General features: G+C 40.2%; 1 protein-coding gene and 1 long non-coding RNA gene across 5 annotated transcripts in view; one reads left to right on the top strand and one right to left on the bottom strand.

Moving 5' to 3' along the window:
* The window catches only part of RNF182 (ring finger protein 182), a 28,522-nt gene extending 9,262 nt beyond the window's left edge, over positions 1–19,260 (bottom strand). Inside the window, exon 1 of the mRNA XM_059481615.1 lies at positions 19,191–19,260. The gene's annotated coding sequence lies outside the window, so the exon portion shown is untranslated. The remainder of the gene's footprint in view (positions 1–19,190) is intronic.
* The window catches only part of LOC132073135 (uncharacterized), a 1,090,256-nt gene that overhangs the window by 45,313 nt on the left and 1,023,931 nt on the right, over positions 1–21,012 (top strand). The gene's annotated exons all lie outside the window — the stretch shown is intronic.

Here is a 21,012-nt window from a genome sequence, read left to right on the forward strand (position 1 = left end):
TGAAAGAGAAACCCCACAACATATACAGCAAAAAAGTTGTGTATTATTAACTGCTGAGACTAATATAAAAGAGAAACATTCTTATCAGAAGTTACTGTTACAATGTTTAGAGTCTTTCCTTGATCTTTCTCAATCCTTTACAATAATGTCACAAAAATGCAAAACGCTGAAAATTATAGTTTTTCATATTTGAATTGGAATTCATGAGTCTCTAATTATTTAGTATGTGAAGTCATGTAATATTAATGTGCCATCTCATGCTAAAAGGAAAAAAATAAACAGTCTTTTTAAAAAATTATTATTCCTCCTCCCCATCCTGTTAAGTAATCAGGAAGATTTTAATGTAACAGGCTTCACTTAATTCAGTGTTTGACACAGGCTCTCAGGGTACTTTTTACCTCCTTTGCCTGTACGTATTCAATATCATCGACTCAATTTCCTATTAACAATATAATTTGCAATACTTTTTTTGTTATTCCAATAACTCACATTATGTGTCAGGTAGTAGTGGAAAATGGTATGGATATACAGTAAATCCCTTACTGAAACCCTACTATTCTCAATTACTTACTTTCTAGCTACAGGCTACTAGAGTATTTATATGAATCCTGCAACTGCGGTGTAGAAAAAAATGTTTTATTATTTAGGTTTGTACGCAAAACCAAAACCTCTTCCAATATTTCTTAAGAAGAAATTTTCCCTCATATAGAATTCATGAGTTATTTATGTAGTAATATGCCAAGTGACTACTCAATGTGACACACGGTTGTGGGTTGCTTTGTAGCTGTTTAAGAATAAAACTAATAAAGGACAAAGGATCTGAGCTTCTATTAGCTCTCTTGATTTAAACTGGCTTAATTAGATTAAATAGATAAGTAAAAAGAGATGGTTTTAAATTTGTATCTAAAATGGTAACATTTAACTTTGGAAATATGCTAGTTAAACAGAATTCATTCCTTTAAAATTGTTTTTAATTCTTTCACAACCTGCTTAATGGGCTATTTAGGCATTTTCTCTTGCACAGTTTTCTCACTGCCAGTGGCTTTTCCTTTAGGACTCTGAGACCTGTAAGCAACCTACTCCAGTTTATATATACTGCACAGCAGAACTCAAGACCTTATACTGTTTCAGGGAAAGGTTAGACATTCTTCTCTTTGGTGGTAGGGGTGGGTTTTGGTAGCTTTATCAAATAAAATAGAGTTCTGCATCTCTGCTTTAGTGCTTGTGCCCTTTAGGAGCTCTTCTGAGAGCTGAACAGACTGTAGGACATTGGTTCTAGAATATGACTTGAAAAGATACAAAATTATAAATAAATAAAAAGCTTCCAAGTATTGCTTAATATAGGCATAAATATTTAATCATTTGGCCTACAGATATGTCTAGCATTTATCTTTATATTAGACACTATTAAAAGCCAATATGATTTTGTATTAGGTTTCAGAACACATGATGAGAGCACCATAGAATTTTACATCCTTGCTCTGCTTGCTACTGTGTGCTTGAATGTAAGTAACTCAAATAGGTCCAGAAATGCAAGAAAATAACTTCTGCTTTTCAAATAAAAATTACTTCTAATAGAAGATATTAAGTAACATACTCAAAATGTAACATCCCCAAAATATAACAGAATTCTCTCTCTTTGGACATATTTTCTGTTAGATAATTTGGGAGAGACTAGGTGAGGCAAAATGACAGAAAATTTATCTTGATTACATCATTCGGTGAGAAATTCCTCTCCACAAAGGGGAACAATTTTAATGCATTACAGTAAGTTCCAATTAACCTTCAAAGTAAGATTTAATAGAAAGTAAGTGTGGCATTAACTTTGTCCTAATGGAGCTGAAAACAATTGCAGAATAGGCTAGAAAAGAAGTTGTACGTCTTGCTTTTTCTATTGTCCTTAAGAAAAATCCACCTAATACACGGATGTTTAAATCTGTATATTCTGTTTCAGGCATTTTTGATATGACTATATACAAAGATTTTACTATATTGTCTATTTTATGTTGATAGTGCAAACAGGAAATAAAAAGCATGGACATTATACAGGGCAGTACTGATACTGGATTTTATGTATTCTTTACATAAATTTGGTAACAAGGTTTTCTGCTTTAACTACTGCTCAGAATTTGCATTTGATCTTGTGCAGAAAGGAAATAGTAAAAAACAACTGCAGTTCATTCAGTCACAAGAATATTGAAAACTCTACATCAAAATAATCCAAATCCAATACAGATTCCACCTACAAGCAACATTTTCAGACCTGGTCTTCTATCATTGTGTCCTATTTGAAACACTGGCAAATAAAGTCTGATCCAGCTGATGCTGCACATAGCCCCAACAGCTTGAGAAGGGAGGGGTCTGAGGAAAAAACACTCTAACCTGGATCCAGTAAAGTGCAATTCTAATATATCCTTTAGTTCCCCTAAAGCACAGACCTAAAAATACTATTTCTGGGATAAAGATTATTCTTATTTTAGCAATACACCAAAGTTGGCATATAACCTCTCCTCAATCAACATTCTTATATCTATTATTATTATAACATCATGATCATCACTAGAATTTCAATGTAACTAAGAATTTTTTAAAAAAAATCTTATTGATGTATTGAAAAAAGAGCAAACACAAACCCCTCAGATGCTATAAAAAGCACAACTATTAGTAGATCTGGTTGACATGCAGTAAAGTTGTATGTCTTCAACAGCGTTCCTGGGAAATGAACAATCCTAACAGACAAGTGTCAGCAGGGAGACATTGACTTTGACAGCAACATGTACTGCCCTTTTACAACAGGCTTGTAGAAAAATTCCATTTGGCCTGATTTGTACACAATATGCAAAAAACAGTTACTGCATGCACACCCACCATTCTAGACACAGGTATGCGAAATAAAATTGCAGGCACTGAGAAAGCAGATGGGAAGAGGGAAATTAATTTGTGTCAAATGACAGGTAGAGCTTTTATTCTATTACTTTAAGGAATACAGGAATCATGTGAAACAAGAGCAGCTTTAAGTACTAGTCTGGTAGTATCTTTGTAGCTACTGGGGATGATCTGGGAGTGTCAGAGCTCCATAAATTGCCACGCCACCATGTCAGAATTGCTGGAGTGTTCTGCTGGTGAGACTTGCTTAGCTCAGATTAATGCTTATTAAGTAATTAAACTTCTGGGGGACTGACATGAATTGCTCAGCTTTAACATGTTATTTAGCAGTGAAATGTGCTGGTTTTTTTACTCATTCTGAACTGTCAGTGACAGAGTTGAAGTGCTACTAGATGGAATATTTCAAGCAAAGGGCATAATCCTTATGGGCTGAGACTCTATATACACTGCCCTTTGGGCTGGATAAGAGGAGCAGAAAGAAGCTGCAATTTATTCATAGGATATATCAGAATCCAGTTAAGAATGCAGTGTATCTCCCTCCCATGTGTTTGTGATAGAAATATACTGCCACAGCAGCAGATAATCCAATCAGGTCTAAATCGGATCAATAACACCCTGCAAAAAATCAGCAAATCTGCACTTAGGAAATGTGCTTCAGAAAGAGCTGCATAATTCTATTCTGGGACAAGGGCAGCCTGGACTTTACTAATTTTCCATCATTCAAAAGAGTTACACTGGTTAAGTCTCACAAACTCAATGAAGGGTATGAAACTGTCTTTTCTTTGAGCAGAGCTACAGCATTTTGATGTCATTTGCAACTACAGTGGTTGAAAGGTTAAATGAAATGAACGCTTGAAGTCTGCCAGCCAATCATATTCAAAATACAAAGTGCATGAGAGGAAAGCATCGCTTCAGAAATTTTGGAAGTAATCAAGGCATATTCAGATTGTATATTAAACTAATTAAAAAAAACCAAACCCCAATCAACACACAAAACAGAGAGAAGGTACCTAAAATGGGATTCTAAAGGTTTAAAAAGCAACACAGTCCACAGAGAGCCATTACACTTTCCTATTAACCTACAAATTTAATTTAGTGTAAATTAATAACTGAGACCAGGTATTGGTATTTTTTAAACTGGTAATAATCAATGGGGATTTTAGTTTTAAGTGTTTTGCAACATGTACTTCAAGACTAGAAAAAAGAACATAACAAGTTATGAATGTCACTCAGTATAATAAAAATCCCAACATCATCACAGCAGCTCTTCAGCAAGTATTCCCAAGGATATCAGGTTTTCTATACAATATCACAAATGAGCAGCTTGGCTAAGGCTTATGGAGTAAAGTAGGAAATTAAAAACATTTCTTGCCTTCCACTAAGTAAAAAAATATTTTTTTGATAGAAACATAACCAGGAACATTTTAAAACACCAGATGTTTTAAATGACAGCTTTCTTTAAACTATTTTAAATAATGAATCTCCTCTGCTCTGCTTTCACTTAAGCAAGTGAATATAAGGCTTCTGAATGCTCCACTGTGTAAGTTTCTTTTCCAAAAAGTGATACTAGAAAGACATGCTAGGAAGTGAACTAATTAACTAGACATTAGGGGATAAGACATATTTCACTGTTTTTCATTTCCGGTGTGCTGAATGCATATAATCTGCAAAGACTGAAGATCTAGGGAAAAAATCCTATATAGATATATTATCTATTCAAAAGCTAAGAGGCATTATCCTTTATTTATTCTATAACTTTTTCATGGAAAGATCCATGTTTGAAGCACCAGGATAGCACACTGCTGTTTGTTAGCCTACTAAACCAAAGTTTATGAAAGTTAACAACTATTGCACTAGTTATCACTGCAAAAGGCAGCATCCACTGTGAATCTGACTTTTTTACATCTCTGCAAACGCCAGACACATAATTTGCAGCAAGTTAAAATAGACCTTTTCCCTTGGGCTTGGTTTCTTGACAGAAAGAACTCTCCGTGAAATTGATTAAAATCCAATTCTGCTCCAGAGTCAAATGATTGCAATATTACTTGAGAGCTTCTGAGCTCATATTTGTCCCTCTCTGCTTCTGGAGGACTCTTTCAGAAAGTGCACCCAAAGAAAGTGCACCCTGAGGAGTATTTCTCAGTAATTGTGGTGGATATATTTTGCAACAGTGAGTACATCTACACTTTAAACTGCAGTGCAGAGTTGATATAACTGAACGGGATTCATAGTGGAACCAACCTAGCCATAATAACATGTACTTCTGGATGAGCTAAATTAATCTGCTTGCAGGAGAATCAGCCAGCCTCATGTACCATTTCCCACACTATGATCCTGTGCTAATATGCTGAGCTTTGTCTACAACCTGTGCCAATATATCTTGCCTATCTGTAAGTCATCACTGTAGAGTGTTAAGCCACAGAAGACTGCACTTTGAAATGTGATAGGAGATACCCTAAAGGACAGCAGAAGTTGTACCTTTCATTCTCAGATATGTCTGTTTGAACTGGATATCTGAGGATCAGTAACCATGGAAAATGGAGACTTTCATCTCTACTTACTAAAAAGTTTATGCAAATGTTGCTATTCACACAATGTCTGTCAGTGCTCCTCCACACAGATACCTTCCAAAGTTTTTTCCTGCACATAAACACCTTGTGTATATGAAGTGACAAGACTTGCAGTAGAAGGTTTGAGAAACTTAATTTTCATGATTTTTCTCCCTGAAAAACAGGGAGAAAAATGATTTTTCTGAGTTTCTCCCAGGTACCCCAGCTTCTGAGTGGGCTTCACATAACATTACTATAAGGATAGATCATAAGACAGAGGTGGATTTGGGGAGAAGCAGCTGCTTCAATAGTGAATTTTATGTTAAGTATACTCACTAGACCGTGCCCATTTTGTTTTATTAATGAAGCATTCCTTGTCCACAGCAAAAGGTGATAGTATATCATACTGTCTATGCCCAAATCGCTAGCTTTCAAGGATACCACTGAATTCTGTAAAATCAAAAGCTGTAAAATTCTGTAAAATATCCTACAGCAATAAAAGCATTCTCTCCTTTTTTGTCAGTGTGGTCACAAGTCTTTTGGTAAGAAAAATGGCAACACAGCATATGGATAATTCATTAGACAAAAAACCTCTTGTGTAAATCAAGAGCGATTCAACCAAACAAGTTGCAATGCTTATAAATATGTCAACAAAGCACACTAGCTTCTCTTAAAAATCCCTTGTTTGAGATAAAAAGTAGTTTTCCTCTTGCTTTCCTTATGGTAGCCTGTAGCTCTAAAGATGTGCTAAGAAAAACTTTACTTGAGGGATTTGTTTGTCAAAACTTGTCACTGAGTTTACCTTGTAAAACGACAGCAGGAATTAAATCTTGGATGCAAACATTTTCTTAGGATGCACGTGCAAGCCTTTCTCAGGCAAGATGCTTATTTATTGGGTAACAGAGAGAAGGCTGGTAGAATTAAACTACTACTGTTTGCTTTTATAATTGCTATTTCATAGGATACCTTTTTGATGTTTCTAAAATTTGTTACTGTCTCACTTATTCAGTTCCTAAATCTGTAATCCCTGCTAAGGCAAAAGTCATACTGAATTGACTAGAAAACTGACACAAACAACCATCAATTTCTCCTTGGCTCTGCTACCAAAAAAGAAAATAAATTTAATTGTCACATTATTAAATCTTGGAAACAACTGTGCTATAATATATAACTCCAACCAGGGAACATCATCAGTAAACAACTATGATGGCATCTAGTCAGTCATAAAAACCACAGGATACTGTTCCCTTCCCCAGAAAGATAAAGTCCTTTTAATACACTGGGTTATGCAGAAAGGAGCAGACAAGATCTCAAGGACACTGTTTATGAATACACGAATTGTGGCGGCCCCATTGGCAGGATATCAAGTCTGAAGGACTCACTGATTGAACAATATGTGAATGAAGTATTTGATGCACTCACACAGACTCAGCATCACGTCCAAAGGAGACACTGCAGCCTCAGATGTGTCTCATATTCTCTGAACACACCAGGTGGAACCACTGGCTTATTACACCAGTGGTTATGAAAGAACTGGAGATCCCACTCACCACCCACAGCAATCCTTAACCATTTCACACAGTAAGATTTTAACTCAGCTACTCAAGAGAAACGAACTAAAGCACTGCACATTAGCCTTTAAAGCCTATAAGGCATCTTACAGCAACACCTTAATAACCACATCATTAAGCAAAAGATCTAAATGGGGCAAAAAAAGGACCTTCAAAGTAAATGCTCACTATGTTTTCTCTCTTATACTTGTGCAAAGCCATCAGGCTCAATCACATTGTGTTAATTTTGTAGCCTGAATGCAACTGATCACAGAACACAATTTATACGATTGTTACCTGGAAGTCTTGGGATCCTTACAGAGGAGAGTAGTGAATTACAGAAAAGAGATTAGCAGTATGATGACTTGGAGAGACTTTGCTGTAGGGAGTGGACAGAGAGGGCTAAGTGCAAGAGAAGAAAATTTAGGAAAAAGCTTTCTAAATCAGCATGCTAAGGAAACACAGCATGTACAGGGGGAGAAGGACTGTGTGGAATAAAACCAAGTTTGATACACAAGGTGAATTTGGGGGGGGATTTCAAAGAAACAGAATTATACACTTTAGAGAAATGGCCAAAAAAAGGCACAAGGGGGTTAGGGGGGAAGGGAAGCAATGGAAGTGTCAAGTCAGCTAGGAAAGTGTAGGTTACAAGGTGTATGTTACAAGTGACAGGAATCAAATTTTAAAAGTTTTAAGGCACAGAGAGTGGTGGGAGGTGAGGAAAATGTGTGTTATACAAGAATAGATGATACAAAAATTTGGTAGTAATCTGAATATAAAAAGAAATGGAGTAATGAAATATATCTTCTGCTGCCCACCACACTGATGAGAATGAATGGGAATAAATAGCAACAGACTGATAGAACACAAAGGTATTTGGGATCAAATTGTAGCACTCATTTTGATACTGAAAATACCAGTAAAATAGATACAGTGAAATAGCGAAGTTCAGGAGAAAGCTGCTTTATTTAGTTGTACATTTACTCCTTGAATTGTCAGACCACCACCATGAGGAATGGCTCGATTCATTTACAGAGAATTCTACTAAGGGTAAAGGCTGGTGGGGTTCACCGAAGATCCTTCAGTGTTTTTAAAGAAACTGTATTTTGTCAGACAAGTAGCAAACCAAAAGCACAACTCCTGGCCTGTGCTAGAGCTGACAGATGTGCCTGATTTTGAGTAACAAGCCTTCATTCTGTATGTCCAACAATATTGCAGCAGAGCTGAATGAGAGAGATTACTTGTGGCTCCAGCCTCACACAATCAGCTTAGCACCATAAAGAATGCGACAAGATGAGGTCTGCAAATTGCACAGTTCAGTCTGGGCACTGTATTATTTTTTTAAGTGGATACATAATCCTCATTGTTTGTGATTGATCCTGTCTCAGCCAACAACTGAGATGGTGCTTCAACCCCAATTCCCTGAAGTTCAGAGGTTTACAGCCTTCTGATCAGAAAGATACACTGAATGAATTTTTTTCTAGTGTAAGATTATTTCAAACTAATTTTATGCTCAGAAATGCCTTTTTTTTTCTTTTTTCTTTTTTTTTTTTTGTGCCTAGGTCACTTAAAACCATTTTTAAAAAACAAAGCATGGGTAGTTCAAACCAATGAAGATAAAAGTGTAAGATTTAAGAAATTACCATAAACTTATATTATACTAATCTTATGACCTATGCAGTGAAGTTCATGGAACATACTGCTGCTTTCAAGTGACAGAATTACAGAACAATTTACATTGGAAGGAACCTCTGGAAATCATCTGGTTTGAACCTCACATCCTGAAAAGTTCAGAAGACAATATTGCAGTACCGTGTACCAAGAACTTAGAAGAGCTCAGTGTGAAATCTTACAGAATGGGAAGGTGCTGATCACACACCAAACCACGCACTCACCAAGCACCCAGACACAGGTAACCAAAAGTCTGTTCAGCATTGATAATGGAGATATAATGGTACCAATGATACCATTGATAATGGAGTGACGTGGCGAACAGGACATGCCTCATCCTCATTTTTATGCTTGCAAACACGTGCTGCTGCTGGATGTGCGTTTCTGTTGTCTTCAGACAACAGCAAACAATCTATTCTTCCTACCCACTTCTGTGAGTCATCAGGCTTCACTCACTGTCTCCTGAAGTGGGTATCCTTGGAAGGTCACTGAGATGTGGCTGTTATCTCCATGACCTCATCTGGGTGCCATCCTCACCGTCCTTCTCCCCTGGTCACTTTGGGGCACCGACACCCCTTCAATCCCATTCTCACCAAGGTGCCCACTACCATTCTCAGCAAAAGCAGAGACAGGTCTGAAGGTCCATCTGAGCATAATGAACCCTCCTGATGCTGGAGGGTTCACAAAGCCCCTGGGCACTGAATCTCAGTGAGGAATGCAGTTTTATTTCAACCACCCATGAACTGCACTATCAAATAAAGATAAAATTTATATGTATACATTTTAACAGGAACACTCACATTTCCAGGTATTTTTCTTTATAATATATTTCATCTTTGATTATTCTGATTTTCAAAAGCAGGTCTAACAGACAGTGCATTTTCCAGCAAGTATTACAAAGGAGGGAGAGTGTTGTTTTACACACTATGCTTCCACATTTATTAATCCATTACTATATATTCAGTAAAATGCATAGATAAAAGCTGAAACTGCAATTTTCACACTGAAAATGAGCACTATTATCTCTTCATAAAAGAAACCACATCAGATAGAATATTGTTGCTAGTGATGCTGTTCAAATGGAATAAAACACTGCATTTCTGAAAATGAAAAAAAAGAAAAAAAAGAAGTGGAAAAAAAAAGAAAAAAAAGAAAGTGAAAATCCAAGGCCAGGTTGGATGGGGCTTTGAACGACCTGGTCTAGTGGACAATGTCCCTGACCTTGGCAGGAGGGTTGGAACTAGATGATCTCTGAAGTTTCCTCCAAACCAAAATGTTCTATGATTCCATGAAAAGTAGCTCAATGTATTTCTTTAAACATTACATAAATACATTAATTCTTTAATCTACATATATACAATATAGAATACATAGTACATATACGATATGTATGTGCACAATAATGTTTAGCTGGATAATTTTATCTGATATTTGAAGAAAGTAATTCAGTCATAGCTGTTCTCTACTTGAAAGGAAGTGACACACACATACAAACACAGACATTCCCCGCCTTTAAGCCCACTTAAATACAAGATGTCTCTATTGAAGAGTTGATTCAAGACTGAAGAAAAGAAAGATTTAACAGAATTATCAGGGAGTTACTTAAATAAAAGAGAAGCTTTGTTTAAACAATTTAAATCTGGGGCACAATGGCATTATCACAATGCCGAGTATTAATTATTATGTTTGCTCTTTCCAGCCTGTCACAATGATGAACAATAATGATAGCACAATGTGAGATATTCACCATTTAGCTAACTCGCACAGTCTAGGCAGGGGATCAAATAAGTTTCTGTACTGTCTATTCCTTAACAATGGCCCTTTTTGGTTCCAGTGTAACTGAAAGAAACCCAAAAATTGGTGTGACCTGTGCATATCTTCCTTGTCATATCCCAGTGCCTAAAAGCCAGCTGCAGGAACACAACAACTTAACTTCAGTCCTTCCAGTGCAGCTGGCACTCTGGAGAGGCACAGCAGAGAACCAGGACTCAGTTCCCTTTCTCTCAGACTCGCAGCAGACAAAAATCAGAGAAAAAAAAAAAAACACCAAGTTTCATGGACATCTGGAGCTGTATGCAAGATGCGAGCTTTGTCGAGTGTCCTTCCTGGAACCAGTGGGTTGAGCTGAACAGACCCCCAATATTTACCCACTTCCTATCAACATAATTCCCTGTGGTTTCCCCATTATCACTTTGCTCATCAGTGAATGTATGATGCTTGCTGTTTGCTGCCTAGCACACTGCATTTCTTTTTGCAAATGGATGAATAACCATTCATATCTCTGACTAGAGTCTTTCTTTTGCTTGAGATATGCAACTGGATTTGTGTGAGGCAGCTGCTCAGTATTTGTGTATGGCCTGAGCGGTCCAGTATGTCATAGTGGACAGGTGACGTCAGTTCTGGAGCTGGCAGCACAGGAACTGGGCCACTGCTTAGTGCTATGAATGCTGATGAAATTGCCTTCCCAAGATTTGTTTCTTCTCTCAGAACAATAATGTCTTCCAATATATGGGTTCAGTTTGCCTTTTTTTTTTTTTTTCAGGCTTTGCCCATTGTCTGAGCGCTTTGCACGCCTTCAGTGTATTCTCTAGAAAATTTGATACAAGCATTGCAGTGTGTCTGGTAGTGCAAAATTAGGTATTTTAACAGGCATACTGCCAGAGCAGAAATTTCTTCTCGTACACATGCCAGTGCAGAAATTCCACTTGTAATTAATATTTCTTCCTGGAAGACCCCTATCATCCATCTTCCCCACCATAAAAAAGCACAAGCCAAAACAAACAAAAACCCCCGCAAAACACATCAAACCACTCCAATCCATTGAGACTCAAAACTGGTGCCAAATACTATTATCTCCTTCCTTGGAATTTTCTGACATACCCTACTTGTTGCATTGTCATCTGTCTAGGCACTATATTTTGTGCAGCAAAATCTGTGTTACTGTGTCTTGTTCACGAAAGCTATTGCTAATATTTTAACAGCAAATAATGAACCCAATCCATCAGCTATGTGCATTGCTATAACACACACATTGCTATAACACACACAAATCTATGTGCATTGCATTTGAATTTTAAATTTTATGAATACACAAACATAAAAGCAAGTGTTCATTGAAGTCGACCCGTATCAACTCTCCGAACATTCCCAGACAAAAGCAACTCTTCAAACATGATCAAAGGAGCTCTGGACCAGCAGTAATGGAGTGATATGAGCTTTACTTTTCAATACAGACAGCCACATGCTGATCATTGCATATATTTTATTTCCCAGTATTTACTATTTCTCATAGCTTTATTTCATGCCTCTTTTTACTCTGTATCTGTGCTTCAGTTGACATAGCTAACGCATGAGCAGCAAAATAAAACACAAAGGGTAACTCTTTGAAACAAAAAAACCTCTTTAAAAAGAGATCTTAACTCTTTCAAAAAACAAGATCTTTAACTCTTTTAAAAAAATCTGTTTCAATGAGGCTGGCTCTTTTGCACACAGACAGACAAGACTGTAAGCAAAATAAAAGAGGGAAAAAGCTAAACATTGAGATATAACACTGTTAATGAAAGAAATGCAGAGTAAAACAGTAAAAAGGAGGAGACATCAAGTATGCAGCAGGATTGTTTATTACAAGTTCCTATTTTACAGTGAGTGGATAGATAATTCTGGTTTGGACACCTGCATAGAATTATGTCCACAGTTGCACTTTACTGATCATACTGTGTGAAATTGTTTCTCTTCCTTGAGCAAAAGGCAGACAAAAGGTTACAGGGATGAACGGGTTTGTAAAGTAATCTGCATCACTGGATGCAGAAAATTTCCACACCTGTATCTATGATGTCAATTTATACCCTTGGTCTGTCTGGCAAATATAAATATACATGTCCATATATGCATAATTTAAAATACCCTAGCTGTCTTGAGAAGGTACCACGTATAAATGTGTGTGCATGCGAGTGTGTGTGTGTGTGCTAGAACTAGAGAAAAGCTGTTTCTCTCTCAAGATACCTACAGAATTTCAAATGCCCACACATGCACTATATGAGCTATCTGTAAAATGACAAACAGTGAGTGAAGCATCCTGTTAATGTTATTAAACTGAAAATTAATTATAAGACTGGTACAACTGACATTTCTCTTCATGAATAATTTTGCTTTACTGAAACAGAAAATAGGCAGGCCACTTAATTTTTAAAAGGGCATAAAGTTCAGAAGGCTGTTCAATCTATTCATAGCCATACCTGAATATCAAAACTGCACTCTAAATGAGCCACCCCAGAAAGTTTCTTTCTGTGCATTTTTTTTTCCCATTCCTCCCTCCCCTCAGTCCCAAAGTCAATGAGAATTCATATTTTAATAAATCTGTGTCAATATGCATTAGTGAAGCCTTACATTTACACTGATGAACACACAGAGAACTGTCCTTAGAGTCTAAAAACCATACTTCAACATGAAGCAGATGTGTTGGCCATGTTACAATAAATTCATAAAAAGAATCTTAAATGCTGCCATTAGCACAGGACACTACTTTGGAACAAGCTGTCTTGGGAGGTATACCAGGGGAAGGAAGGGAGATACCACTGCACCCAGTGCTTCTCCATTCCAGGCTAACAAAATGCTTTTAACTTGCCTGTCAGGTGGCATAGTTGATCAGAGCAGTCGTGTGACAAAGTTTCATTAATCCTTAAGAAACAAATAACACAAAATTTACTGGAAACTCGGTTCACTTGGGATTTTTGTGGGATTTATCAATATGCAGTATTATTACTTCACCTTCACATCATCCACACACACATCATTTGTTTTCGGTTCTGACTTGCTCTTTTCTAGTCTTGTAAGAGCTGTTTCTCTATTTCCCCATCCAAAAAGCCCAAAAAAACAAAAAAAAAAAAGCATCCTTCTATCCTTCTTCATATCCCTACCAGAGCACATGTACAATCTCTGTATGCTTAAGTTCCACTGATAGTAGATGTTTGGTTAAGTGTGATCCTATTGTCTTAAGAGGATACTTTATATTCTAGGATATGATTTTGCTAAATACAACAATTAAACCAGAAGTGTGGTGCTTCAGAAAGCATTTTGGTGAGCTTCCAGGGACTTACCTGCCAGCTGCCAAGCTGGCTTAGAGCTCTAGGCTCAATCTATTCACCCATCCATCACCAAAGGGTCTGAATGACTGATAACAAAAACAGATGATTCATTGTTGGTATGCTTTCTGTTCTCTCTTTGCCCTATGGAAGACATGGCATTTTAAGATTAAAGTTGATATTTCAGGCTAAGACAAACTTACAATATAAAGAGGGCAGTTTTTATCTTACTGGATAGATACTTGTTTCTAATTTTTACAACAGAGAAGGCCAGAAATTAATTTTTTCATTGTTAACTGATCTTTAAATGAGCAGGTACCCATGCCCATCATCCTGAGTGTAAATACTGTCCCAAGATGCTTTCCCTTTTTGGTCTTTTTAGATAGATCTGACTAGTAAGATAATATTAAATTTCCATTTCATTAACAAGTGTTATTCAAGGTGTTGACCTTGAATTTAATAGCACAAACATCGGGGACTTATCTCAGAGGCCCATTAGAAGGAAAAGACAACTGTAGGTCTGCTGTGGTGATGGCAGAGAAGAAAGGAGAAATACATTAGAATCTTGAAAAGCACAGAGAGCACTTCCCCCTAACAACTTTGCTCAAGTGATACAAATAAAATGAGGCATGAATACACAAAAAAAGCTCTTCACTTTAACATTTAAGTACTTGCTAGCTGCATTATAAGTGTATGAGATTACTGTAGAAAAAGCTTCGGCTGTTCAGGTAAGCAGCATACCTAATTCACACTGTGAATACAGAATCACAGATTGGAACAGTTTTGGTTGGAATGTACCTTTAAAGGTCATCTAGTCCAACTCCCCTGTAATGAGCAGAGACATAGAGAAGCCACAGAGACAAATGATCTGAGTGTGAGATCTTTGCAACATGAATTTAGCAACATGGGAGGGAAACACAGCTGAGATACCTTTACCTTTTTGGCTGTGGTGGGAGTCAAACTAAGGTATTTTGCACAGTGACAATGTTCACAATCTTTATAGGATTATGAGCAGTTTGGACAGTTTCTCACAGGAACAGTGAGACAGTCACAAAAAAAAAAATATTCAGGAGCTGAATAAATCTCCTTCAAGGGAAAGCTTAAAAGAGCTCAATCTGTTTAGTTTGTCAGAGAATGAGAGGCAATTTGATTACAGGAACAAGCATCAGCTACAAAAGTGCTCTTTGATTCAGTGGACACAGTAAAATATCTGTAACATACTGAAAGCAAACCCAAGTACTAGAGCATTACAAAACATCAGCATTGCACTGAATACATATTTTACAATACAGTTTTAGTCATAAAATAACTCATCATTTTCTTCCACAGGAAGCTTCACTGAGTTTGCAGTATAGTCGGCAGTTATTTTTTTTTGTTTATTCTCATTGTATAATTTGTTGCCCTGCAATTCACTCATTGTACCATTTGAACTTAGCACCAAACACAGCACTGTTTATTTTTTTTAACTTTCATTTAGCTGTCACTTTAACAGCATAGAAGTGTAATTCAGTGAACTGAAAGATACAGGAAGATAAAAGCCCTCATTACACACACGTTATACAACACTCCACCTGGTAATTCAAACACTACTCAAAATTTCTGCTTAAGATATTTATAAAATTCTAGCTGAATAAACTAAATATTTTCAATATTGGTAGAAACGCTGGTAAGCCTTTTAAAGCTTTTTTTGAGAATTACTTGTAGGAATTGTTTAAAGAGTGGAAAGCCAGTATCAGCTTGAGTTTTGAGCATGTTGGTTTTTAACAGAGAATACTTCTGTGGAAGTATTCTGTGGAAATACTCCAGGTCTCCCCATCATGTATTGAGAGGCAAATGGCATCTGCAAGTTCTTGGTAAACACCTGCAGTGTAGCTCCTCAGTGGTCAAGCCATACCTCCACATAAAGCTATTCCACAGCAGCAGCTTCAAGGTCAGATGCTTTTCCAAGCAGAGTCTGATCAAGTGAGTCATCAAGGGGGGAATATTTTCTTTCTGTTCACAGGAGAACATCTCCTGCCTGAGTACAGACTGGCTATCCATCTGAAATGGGAGTTTTCTTTCTTTGCCATGCGCTGCCTGCCAAGATCAGTTCCCCTGCCTGGAACAACACCTGCCCTGAAACTATTATGGAAAGGTTTGGGTTTCCTTACCAACACCTTCTGCCATGGACATGGCCAACACAGCCTTGAAGGCTTACAAAGCGGGGGCCTAAAAGAAGCCTTCAGCCCTGAGCTGGGCCATCTGCTGGGAGGAACTGATGCACACAGTCTAACACCAGATTTTCCTGTCCCAGTCTGAGTCATGTCTCAACCTGACTCCTCATCCCAGTCCCAGGTAACTCTCCCACCATGCCTGTTGACTCCAGGGCCAAGTCTGCATCATGGGCTGCACATCAGCCCCCTCCTTCTTCCTCACTACAGCCCCACACACCATCAGGTTTCCTTACTGTTATTCTCAAAACCAAATTGTCACACTGCTCTCTTTTCTACAAGGCTGCCTCTCTGCAAATAACTTGAGCAATTCCAAGTTGAAGTAGAAAAGCTAAGAGATGAGACAGTCTGTCCCTATTCCTTTCTCCAATTTCTGAACCACCACTAGTGGTGGTAATCTTTATAGATGTTACTTTCAAAATGCAATATATACAAAACAGTTGTGAACCTGAGTCTTTCAGAGAAACACAGCTTTGTAACACTTTGGCTAAATTTCTTGGAAATAGCAAGAGAGATCAGACAGAACATAAATGGATTTCAGGTCTCTGCTCAATGCTTCAGAGATGGTGGAATATCCCATCTTTTCATGCTATCTGGACTAAACTTAAAGTGCTGCTGAGTTATTTCAGCTTCTACTGAAGTGCCCATTCATTGGAAAAAATAAAATGGGAAAAGGAAAGGTGTTGAATTACTGCATTTATTGTGTCTAAAATGCTGTGCTGCATCATCTCTGCAGGAAAAAAACATTTGAATGAAACACACAGGATTTGGTTTTAAAAAGTGTAGAGCTGTAGTAGGTTAAAAGCTGCACATCTTGTACTTCTTGATTTGTCTTTGCAAATGAATTTTAAACCTAAGGTACATTTTGAAGAGGCCTGAGCTCTTTGCAGCTTATCATAGCATTTTCACACTCACAGATGTTTTGTTTTTACTAGAAAGTCACAATTCTCTTCTGTTACAGTGTGATACATAAGGTACAAATCTGGTCATACCATATTACTGTCAGAACAGTAGTTTATATTGGACAGGCACTGCTTCAGCACACAATGTGTGCAAAGGCCACAGGAGAATTTCCTGAGCTTTGCTCTCCAAGGATCCCTAGTACTCCTTAGCAACCTTGCTGGGAGGACTGAAATCACAGCCTCCAGGCAGCAGGTGATGTGTCCCTGCACACTTGAAAGGGCTGCTGGCTACAGCAAGCACATGTACATCTCTCCAGAAAAAATATTTAACAGCAAACTAGGATATAGATAAAAATATTAAGACTGAAGACAGCAAGAGGAATAGTGGCAAGCAGACTCCTGCAGTGGCCTTATACCAAGGCACAGAGTGCACAGCCTTAGATGATGCTTTTCAAGAAAATTTGACAACAGGCTTCCTATAAACCTAGTCTAGACTGAGGAGCACCAGAAAGATGTGAAATGACAGTCTGAGGGACTGTGATCTAATGGCTAGAACTGTTGACCACTAGAAGCCCTTATGCATGTCAGGCTATTTTATGGGGTGTATTATCTGTACTGAACTACTGCATTCTTTCCTGGTACTGCCTCAACTACTACATTTTTTCCACTGATAAACATTGTCTAGTAGAGTTTGCAATTGTTCCACAAGGAACAATTTTGGGACTGAAATGTCACAAGGCAGCAAAACCATAAATATTTTGCTTATCCCTTTCACTTTAAGGCAAGATATTGAGTTCTGATGCTTCTCATTCTCCGCCATGCAGTGATGGGGGTAGAAGTGTCCAGGTCCTTATTATGCACAGCTGACCTTTTATTTCCTGCAAGTGCATTCAATTTCAGGTAGTCCACAGTGTGGTCTTGAAACGCTATTTTCCATCATGCTAAACTAAATCTGAGGTCTACATTTTTACACATTTTATGAACTCAAGAGTTTGCTTTCCAGTGCTGCATGAAAAACAGAGGTCATTCAGAAGGTTATAACTCAGCAAAACAACTGTTGTGACACTGTTGAAAGAAGAGAAGGACAACCACTTATAAACACTGGGCAAACCACTGCAGTCAACATATCTAAGAAATTTCACTTTTTTTTTTTTTGTGACTAATGTTTCTAAAAAAAACCCTTAGAATTCCAGTCCACATATTATTACAATAATACTGACTTAAATGTTATATTGAGGAAAGTTTAAACTTGATCAACACTCATTTAAAACTTCATTTTATTTATACATCTCTTGCAAGACAAGTCTGTCTCCATTTTCTTTCCTACTTGTATTCATGACTGCTGATGAACTGTATCTTCTCTTTCCACTGTTTTCACATCATTTACCTAATGGTACAGGTAGCTCCACTTTTCACTCAGCATTTCATTTATACACCTCTCAAACTTCTTCCAGTCAATTCTTAGCCTTTGAGGTTTGATACCCTGATATTACATTATGTATAGTGTTTTCGATCTCAAATAATCTCATATTTACATTACATTTTACCTAAAATGTCAGTTCTTGTCCACCTACTCAATAACTATGTCCTCAGTCACCGTGTCCTCATCTCATGTACTATTTCCCTTTTTCACCTTGTTCACAGCCGGGAAGATTGCCATCTTGAACGTGGTGCTGGCTGCATACATGTCACAGCACAATTCTGCTTCGGCCCAGGATCTCTTTTATTTCCTAAATCACTCAGCAATGAACAACGACTGCTCCCTAGGACCTCATCATGCGGGGTCAGCCTTCTCTCATCATCAGGAAGTTCCTTTGAATTTTAAACTTCTGCAGAGACCCGTGTCTATTCACGCAGCCACTACCATTCGGATGTTATCGATTACACTCACCACAAGCACTGCTCAGGCTAATGACCTGCTAATGACCTTCCCATTCACTCTGACATTGGTATCGCAGGAGGTGAAGACGCTTGTTCGTGCCTAACCTTGGCCGCCCGAGATAAGCAAACGTTTGTCACCTCTACCATCTCAGCCTTCTGACTCGGAAAGCTACAGACTCATTTTACCTAAAACCTTTCCGTACACTTACTCCTAAAAACAAGCAGTAATTGTCTTGTTTACTCCACAACACCAATCCTTTACATCTTCGTTGGTTTTTGTTTTTGTTTTTAACTCAGTAGCGCATTTTAAGCCTATTACCCTATTCATCATTACTTTATAAACCTGAAGAAACGAAACTCCGTAACCCCTAAATTTCCAGGGGAGGGGGAGGACATATTTTTTACAACAACACCACCAACAACAGCAGCGAAATTATCAGTATTACTACGAAGGGGTAACCGTAAGGACGAGGAGCAGCGCTGTCCCCGGCGGAGAGGGGCGAGCCGAGCCGAGCCGAGCCGAGCCGAGCACACCGGTTGCCACCCGGGGCGCGGAGCCCGCCCGTGCCGGCGCCTCCCCGGCGGGCAGGGAGTACCGGGGCAGGCAGGGAGTACCGGGGCAGGCAGGGGGAACCGGGGGCAGGCAGGGGGAACCGGGGCAGGCAGGGGGAACCGGGGGCAGGCAGGGGGAACCGGGGGCAGGCAGGGAGTACCGGGGGCAGGCAGGGAGTACCGGGGGCAAGCAGGGGGAACCGGGGGCAGGCAGGGAGTACCGGGGGCAAGCAGGGGGAACGCGGGGGCAGCCGGGGGTACCCAGGGCAGGCAGGGGGTACCCGGGGACAGGCGGGGGGTACCGGGGCAAGCGGGGGTTACCGGGGGCAGGCAGGGGTAGCCGGGGGCAGGCAGGGGATACCCGGGGCAGGCAGGGGGTACCCGGGGACAGGCAGTGGATACCCGGGGACAGGCAGGGGGTACCCGGGGGCAGCTGCCCCGTTCCGGTGCCCGCGGCAAGGCGCACCCGGGGCGCACCTGCGGCAGCCCCTCCCACTGTCCCTCGGCTGCCACAGGCGCCAGCGCACGGAAGGACGGACGGACGGACGGACGTGGCCCCCTTTCCCCGCCGCTGGACCCGGGGGAGCCGCTGTCCCTCGCGCAGCCGCCCCCCGGCGGCAGCAGCGCCCGGCGGGCCGGGCCGGGGCGGGCACCCTCGCTCCGTACCTGTCGGGAGTCCTCGGCAGCGGCAGCGCTTCCCCCCGCAGCCCCGGCGCGGAGCCCCGGCCGGCTTTGTTACTACTCGGAAGAGCCGCGGCTCAGCGCCGTCGCTATAGAAACTGGCTGCGCCTCGGAGAGACACCGGCGAGTGGCGGGAGGGAGGCGGGAGCCGGGCGGAGGTGTGGGGTGAGGAGCGAGCCGTTCATTCAGGAATATCCTGGCCTTTTCCTCCTCCTCCTCCGCCTGCAGCCGGCCCCCGGCACCGCCCAGCCCGGCCGGAGGTTGGGAGGGCGCCTCGCCGTCCTCACCTCGGCTGCATCCTCGGACTGGGATGTGGTGTCTCGGCTCAGAGCATCCCCGTGCCGGCTCTCCGCCTCCTCTGGGAGACTTGTCCCCAAAACACACGCAGAGGTACACTCTCACCCCGAGAAGGGATCCCACGGCAGCAGGGACCCATGGAGCACCCATGACACGAAATAACCATGGGAGCTCACCTGCACTCTCGCTGCTGCCCTCCTGCCCTTGCAGTTTGGTCCCAGAACATCATCACGAAAACCCCACAAAGTCCGGACCAAATTTTTAACACCAGTTTTTCATTTCGTGAAAGTGGTTTAGCTCCACATCCTCAGGTGATGAACTCCTTTTGTGTGGGAACTTGCTTCTGGGACCCCTCCGGACAGCGGCTCATGATCCAAGGGTGCCACGGGGCTTTTCTGCAGAGCATTCAGTATTATGCAGCAGGCCCTAAGGGTTGAGGAGCTGAAGCACTTGTCCTGTGTGCTGCAAACAGGAGGGGAAGCATGGGTGATTGGAAGGAAGAGGAGGGAAAGGCTGAAAATGGATTAGGGTAAAGTAGCCCGGTATGTGGGGGACATCGTTGTGTCCTGACATGTTTGAGATTTAGGGTTATCCTGAGTCTGGGGAGTGGCATGTTTTCCTACAGCAACAGCCTATGGCACGTCAGGGACGCCCATCTTCACATCCTTCTCCCTGCTTGACATGACTGACAAAAGCTGAGGCAGTTCCTCCATTCTTCTTCCTTTCCTCCTCCTGCACTGAAGGCTCAGCGG

The sequence above is a fragment of the Ammospiza nelsoni genome, chromosome 1 (genome assembly GCF_027579445.1).
Source record: "Ammospiza nelsoni isolate bAmmNel1 chromosome 1, bAmmNel1.pri, whole genome shotgun sequence".
Classification (NCBI taxonomy): domain Eukaryota; kingdom Metazoa; phylum Chordata; class Aves; order Passeriformes; family Passerellidae; genus Ammospiza; species Ammospiza nelsoni.